The sequence below is a fragment of the Nelumbo nucifera genome, chromosome 2, assembly GCF_055504915.1.
Source record: "Nelumbo nucifera cultivar China Antique chromosome 2, China Antique-T2T, whole genome shotgun sequence".
Taxonomy (NCBI): Eukaryota; Viridiplantae; Streptophyta; class Magnoliopsida; order Proteales; family Nelumbonaceae; genus Nelumbo; species Nelumbo nucifera.
The window spans coordinates 86,535,454-86,543,325 of record NC_142650.1 but is presented as its reverse complement, the minus strand read 5'-3'; positions in this window follow the sequence as shown (position 1 = coordinate 86,543,325).

The following is a 7,872-nucleotide window of genomic DNA, read 5'->3' as shown; positions in this document are numbered from 1 at the left end:
ATAACGAAATTATTTCATAATAGTATAAATTCTTATTTTACGAATTATTAAATTCAATAGATAAGTAATATTTAAATAACAAATAATGATATTATTTAAATAACTAAACCATAATTTAAATATTATTTAAGAAATAAATAGGTTAAGTAACGAAAGTTTATAATAACTTCAAAAAATGTATCAAAAACACAAAAATAAATATAATAGATTTAAGTAAAAATATAAAATATAAGTAATTTAAAATTTTTTAAATATTACTAAAACAACTAAAAATATATTAAATAAGTTAGAGGTATTGAAGCTTTGAAATAACAAAAATATTTAATAACTTTCAAAAAATATTTTTAATATATAATAAAAAATAGAACAATGATTGCAATTATTAATGTACTAATAATAAAAACATTATTTCACTTTTACCAATTAATAATCCTAGAAAACAACTTTCAAAAGAATTTATGTTTATTAATAATAATTTAAAATGTTAATATATATTTATTGTATATTTACATATGCTTAAATTAATATTTATTGTATTTTTATTAGTTATTTATAGTATTTTTATGATAAATATATTTTCAATAATTCTTGAGATTAAACTATTGTTATTTATTAAAGATTAGACTATTAGTTTAGCTAAAATTAGGAGTGTTCACAAGTTGGTATGCTTTGGTTCGAACCTGGAAATGATGACAAAAGTAGTTTCGGTTCTGAGTCGTTTTTTAAAACATTGCAAAGAACTTTAGCTTCCAATAAATTTTAATCAATTTTAATATTTTTAGTAATTTTATATTTTCATTAAACACTATTTCTTAGTTAATTCTAGTAATTTTCATAATTTTCAATTTGTTAGTAATTAATTTAATATTTTCATAAGTACTATTTTTAAGTTATTTTTAGTAATTATGATATTCTTTGGTTATTTATATATATTTTTCTCAGTAATTTTAATATTTACAGTAATTGTAATATTTGTAGTATTTCTAAAGTTATTTCTATTTTTTAGTAACTCTAATATTCGTAGTTATTTATTTTTGATATTTTTAATATTTATATTTTGTTAATAAATGTAGTTAATTGTTTACTAATAATGAAAAAATTATTGAATAATTCTTTTCAATTAACAATTAATGAAAAATTATAAATTTTCAATTTAATTTAAAATTTTTAGTAATTGCATATTGATATTTTTCAAAATATCAATTTTCAAACATTTATTGATTTTTTAGAAATTTATTGTAAATTTCAGTAGTTTCTTATTGATATTTATTTTTCATAAATTTATTGAAAATTTTCTGTTATTGATTTTCACTAGGTTTAATATTTTCAATCTTATTGAAAATCAATTTATTTTTTATTAAAAAGAAAGTATTAAATTATTTTTTATTAATAAGAAAATAATAGAAACAAAAAGTTGAGGGGAAGCATTTAACAAATCTTGTAAAGTTCCTTAGGCTGTGTTAGGTTGTGGTACAAATTTATTTGCACTAGCACAAATGCATGGGAGTGCAAATGTAAAAAATGCAAATTCTTGTTTAATTTAGTTTTATATTTTACTTTATTCTGTTTCATGCCTTAATTTATTTGCACTAGCACAAATGCATGGGAGTGCAAATTCTTGTTTCATGCCTCAGCTTATCTCCTCCAGACCCTCAAAGCCTTCGGCCTTCGTTCGAAGCTTGGGAGCGAATTTACTTTGTTTCCCTCAACCAATCCGAGAATCAATAATTGGCGTCGTCTATGGGAAACGTTGCTAAGACACTCCTATCTAACTTAAACTTTGAAACTCCTGAGCACCCATCACCATGGTATGAAGAGACAGGAACTCCTAGAACCTGGTCACAAATTAACAGTTTCAGGCGGTCCTCGATCGTTTGGAATACCTCACATAGCACGTGGAGCAAGTCTACCCCGAGGCAGGAGGTTCCTCTCGAGGCGACCACCCCACCGGGCTGTCAAATCACTAGGGCTAACGTGAGCATGTTGAGCCCCCAGCACTCGGCTTAGCCGACCCCCAACAGGCCGAGCCCGCGAGTCCGGCAGCAATCGACCCGCCAGCCCAACACAAAGAAATGTAAGGCCTCCCTGCCGAAGGGAGGAAGAGCCAGCACGGTCCGAAGACAGCTGCTAGCCCTCTAAACAACACCACTACCACAGGAGGGAGAACCCCCGGGATGAAGGCGAGGACCTCGGCCGCCGTAGCGCCCACTCAAGGGCTGAGGGTAGATGCCGAGCCTTTCCCACACCAGTCTCGGACCTCTACGACGTCTTGAATGATCGCTGGGCCAGATGGGAGGTGTGCGGTCCTGCCTTGGAGAATTCTGGAGTTCGTGCCGACCCTCACCATGCCCACGAAGACAGAGACGAGTGGCAAGCTCCAATCAACCCTCGAATTGTGAAATTGTGAGCCAAGCTCGAGGCCATCAAGGACGAGCTCCGCCAAGTCTGAGAGAGCCGAGTTGACACCTCAGCCGATCAAAGAAGTCTGATGGGGAGAATGGACACCTTCACCCCAGATATCATCTCTGAGCCTCTCCCCCAACACTTCAAAGCTCCCACGCTGGAGATGTACGAAGGGAACTCAGAGCCCGATGACCACCTGGAAAGTTTCAGAGCCTCATGATACTTTATGGGAATTCCAACGGCATAACATACCGGACTTTCCAGGCCACCTTTAGGGGGCAGCCCATCATTGGCTCTCCAGTCTCCCACTTCGGTCAATCAGCTCATGGGAGCAGTTTTCCAACCTATTCCTTGCTCGCTTCATCAGCAACAAACGATGCCAGAAGAGCGTAGTCTTGTTAATGTCCATCAAACAAAAGTGGGGCAAGAATCTACAGTCCTACATCGACCACTTTAAGAAAGAAGTGCTCAACATCCAAGACCTCGACCGTATGGTCTCCATGAACATCGCAATCAACGGGCTCCTCCTCGGCTTGGCCCTCAAGTGTTTGGTTGCCAAGACCCCACTGAAGACGAAGCTAGAGTTCCGCAAGAAGGCCCAAAAGTGCATTGCAGCCGAAGAAGCTTTGGCTGGGGATAACCAGGAGAGGGAGGCCGAGCGCCACAATGGGGCCCCCGAGAAGAAGAGGAAGAGTGGGGACCACCAATACTACAACAGCAAGGACAACAAGAAGCCACTGGCCTCAGCCCTGGCTTATAGTCATACACGCCACTGAACTCCACCAAGACCCAGATCTTGATGCAGGTCGCGGAGGAGAAATTTATGAAGTGCCCTAAGAAGATGAAGAGGACCCCAAGAGGGGGAACCCAAAGAAGTACTACAAGTACCACCACGGCACTGGCCACAACACGGAGGACTACTATGATTTGAAGAATGAGATAGAGTCCCTCATCCACCGTGGGCACCTCAAGCAATACGTCGAGGGCGAGGCTAGTGCCTTGTCCTCCCAACAGCAGCTCCACGACCACCACCAGCACCAACAGATAGCTGGAGTCATCGACGTCATCACCGAGGGCATGGCCTCGGGTGGGGCCTCGGCTTCAGCCCGCAAGGCCTACGCTAGGCAGCTAAACATCGAAGGGCCTGCCCCCAAGAAGCCAAAGCAGTAGGAGACCCTCTCCTTCACGGACGAGGACCTGAAGGGGTCACGGTTCCCCATGATGACGCTCTGATGATCTCGGCCGTCATCACAAACTTCGTAGTCAAGAGGATTCTCATCAATAGTTGATCCCCGACCGACATCCTCTTCTATGAAGCCTTCCAAAAGATCAAGATAGCGCCTGAGAACCTCCAACCAGCCGATGTCCCACTAGTCAGCTTCTCCGGTAACGTCGTTAGACCAGAGGGAAAAATTACCCTACCTGTTACGATAGGGACTAAGCCTTGGTAGGTGACGAGGATGAACGAGTTCCTATTCATGAAGATTTCTCGCCCTACAATGCAATCATGGGGAGTTCGACCTTTCACGCGCTCAGGGTATCAATCTCCTCATACCACCTCGCCTTTAAGTTCCCCATCGAGCATGGCATCGGAGTTGTTCGTTGGGACCAGCAAGCCGCCCGCCAATGCTATGTGGTAGCACTAAAGGGCAAGAACAAGGAAGCATTGCCACTAGAGGGCTTCGACCGCAAGGAGGAATCAGTGAACCGAGGCCACCCAGCCGAGGATCTCACCTTAGTTCCCCTAGATGAGGTCGAGCCCGAGAAGACCGTCCGTGTCGGGTCCAACCATCCCCTAGAGAGCCTATCTGAGCTAGTAAGTTTCCTCAAAACTAATGCCAATTTCTTTGCTTTGTCCGTCGTTGACATACCCAGAATTGACCCCTCGGTCTTAACTCATGGGTTGAGAGTGGACCTGAGCTCTAGGCCAGTTCGGTAGAAAAAGAGGAACTTTGCACCAAAGCATTGGAAGGTCATAGGAGAGGAAGTTGGCAAGCTACTCGACATCGGATTCATCCGAGAGGTATACTACCCTAACTGGTTGTCAAACGTGGTTTTGGTAAAGAAAACTAATGGGAAATGGAGGATCTATATTGATTTCATAGACCTTAACTGAGCCTGCCCTAAGGACAGTTTTCCTTTACCAAGGATAATCCACCTCGTCGACGCCACTGCGGGGTATGAACTACTTACTTTTATGGATGCCTTCTCCGGATACAATCAGATAAAGATGCACCAGAGGACGAGGAGAAGACCTCGTTCATCACTGAACACGACACTTACTGCTACAAAGAGATGCCCTTTGGCCTCAAGAATGCAGGGGCCACCTACTAACGCCTCGTCAACAAGGTGTTTAAAAATCAAATAGGGAGGAATGTCGAAACCTGCGTGGATGATATGGTGGTGAAGAGTGTTAGATAGTGTATGCCCTTAGCTCAATCAAATTGATGTACAATATGTCATTTATTGTAAATGAATAAAGTGCATAATTGATTCAAGTGATTTGTTGTATTTCTGTGTAATACCCTTAAACTGAACACTTATGAGACTCGTGTTAGTTTAGAATCTTCAGAGCCGTTGGATAGATCTGGGGAGATTTATCCTGCCAAAGCTGACACTGATGTACAGCTTGAGGTACATGCAATGTGGGTTTTCTTGAAACCCTGAATTGGACCAAATTCCAGTATTGCCCTGGACCTTAGAGATAGATGGGCAAAACTGGAATGTTACACCTAACCATTAAACACGATTATGGTACTGCACTAGGTATCGGATTAGGCCATCTTTGATATGCCAATCAGTGAGATCTTTTAGAGGGGGTCAAAACCTGGGTATGTTGGGACAGTCCAAGAATTCATCTGAGTGGGTGATCATAGTGACAGGATCAGCCCCTTTGTTGGACAAAGTTAATGATCGTGGAATGCACTCTCTCTGATGGAAACCTAAACTGCCAGTAGTTGATTTCAAACATCGAGATTTATTTTTGCAAAATTTATTTATAAAGAGATATACATACACACACACACATACATATATATATATATATATATATATATATATATATATATATATTATGATTTCAAAATGTTTGCCAAAGGTTTTAATTCTCGGGATCCATGTGAGTAGAGAGTGCAACATTGTACCTTGCAGCCGAGAGAGAAGTCCTCTCTTGTCGGGTAGTGTTTGATCATTATGGGCTAAGAGGTTAAGTGTAAGACCATTGTGGGTAATACTTGATGGGCTAATCTTGCATCTTCCCACAGTTCTTGGGTTTTCATAAGGTGGTTGGACCCAAGAACCATTTAGTGTAAATGTTGGGTCCATTAAGAGCCCATGGTGAAAGACTCAGGGGTTTATTGTCTCCTACAGTGAATTCGGCTAGCCTTGTAACAAAGGCTGAGCTGAACCCATGTGGCTGATGTGTAGATCGATGTAAGGGACCCATGTCATACAAAGAGAGCCAACTAGGCAGTAGGTTAAGGAGTAAGTGAGCACATAAGCTTAATGGGCCTAAAGCCCAATTCGAACTGGGCTTAATTTCGTTAATTAAAAGGGGCAAGATCTGATATATAATTTGATTAGGATTACCTGAAGGATAAGATAAGTCTTATCAATTTAAGAGTCCATATCCAAATATCAGATTTGGATCAAGAAACTCTCTCCTAATTAGATTAGGAGGCTGATCCAAAGAAGACTATAAATAGGGGGCGAATTCCTCAGTTTTATACATAGCAATCTACAGAGTTCTCCCTGTTCTTTCCGCCCCTACCCAGTTCAATCTCTACATGTGGAAGTGACCAAGAAGCGTTCTTGATATTGCTTCTTGGTAGAAGAAGCAATCTGAAGTCGTGCTCACCAACCCCTATTCGATTCTTGGTGAAGAATCCTGGTTCTTGATGAAGAGCCATCTTGCCCATCCTACTTCAACATGCACTATGTCATCTTCAGTGGAAGCGGGTTTTGGATTTCTCTTTGGGCGTGAACACCTTCATTGGGAGTTACTACTACTTCGAATCAGGTATATCCCTCACTTCCTAATGGTTTCAGATCTGGTCCAATTTTAATGATCCTTGAAAATGTTGTTTTCTAAAATAGGGAATGCGATTCCCCGATGGGAGAAAGAGAAAATTTTGAAATTTCGCCCAACCTTTCTGTAGGGTCCAGACATCCATATGATGGATCTCTCATCCCTTCAAAGAGCCTAAAAGCCGAAGCACACACCTCGGACCTAGCCAAGACCTTCGACACCTTACGAAGGTTCAACATGAAACTCAACCCTAGCAAGTGTACCAGAAAACCGATGATTATTCCTGGTTTGGTTACGTGTACCTAATGAGACATAAGTCTGAATCCTTTGAAAAATTCAAAGTGTTCAAAAAATAAGTCGAGAAACAGTTGGGAAGAGAAATTAAGACCCTTCGGTCAGATCGAGGTGGCGAGTATCTCTTTGACGAATTCAGGGACTACTTAAAGGAAAATGGGATTGTATCACAACTGGCTCCTCCTGCTACACATTTAAATGGTGTGTCATAAAGGAGAAATCAGACTCTATAAGATATGGTCTGTTCACTTCTCATTCACTCAGAGTTACCCACATCATTTTAGGGTTTTGCGTTAGAGACTGCGATTTACGTGTTGAACCGGGTTCCAACTAAATCCATTCCTAAGACTCCATATGAGCTATGGACTGGTAAGAAACCAAGTGTAAGACACTTGAAGATTTGGGATTGTTTGGCACATGCTAAAAGAACTAGTGCTAACAAATTGGAATCCAAGATTAGACGTTGCCTATTTGTAGGCAACCCGAAAGGCTCTGTAGGTTACTTGTTCTATGATCCAAAAGAGCAAAAGTTGTTTTGTAGTCGAAATGCCCACTTCCTAGAGAAAGATTACATCCTGGATAATCTTCATCAGGAAGTTGTTCTTGATGAGGAGAGCCAAGGGGTAGTGGGACATGTCCCACCAGCTCTAGAAAATAACCAACCCAGAAGATCTACTCGGGTTTCCAAACATCCAGTTTGTTACGGCTATGACCAAAAAAGTTACTTGGTGGAAGCCACAACCAGTGAGGAGGATCCCATGACTTATTCGGAAGCTAAGTTGGACATAGATTACTTGAAGTAGGTAGATGCCATGAGAGCTGAGATGGACTCAATGGATTCCAATGGAGTCTGGACCCTAATAAATCCGCCCCCTAGGGTAAAAGCAATTGGTTGCAAATGGATCTATAAGAGGAAGAAGGGCACCGATGGTAAGGTTGAGACCTACAAGGCTCGCCTTGTGGTGAAAGGGTATACTCAGAAAGAGGGAATCGATTATGATGAAACCTTTTCGCCTGTGGTCATGCTTAGATTCACTAGGATCCTACTAGCTATAGCAGCATACCATGACTACGAGATTTGGCAAATGGATGTCAAAATCGCTTTCTTGAATGGAGATCTTACCAAAGATGTCTATATGCAACAACCA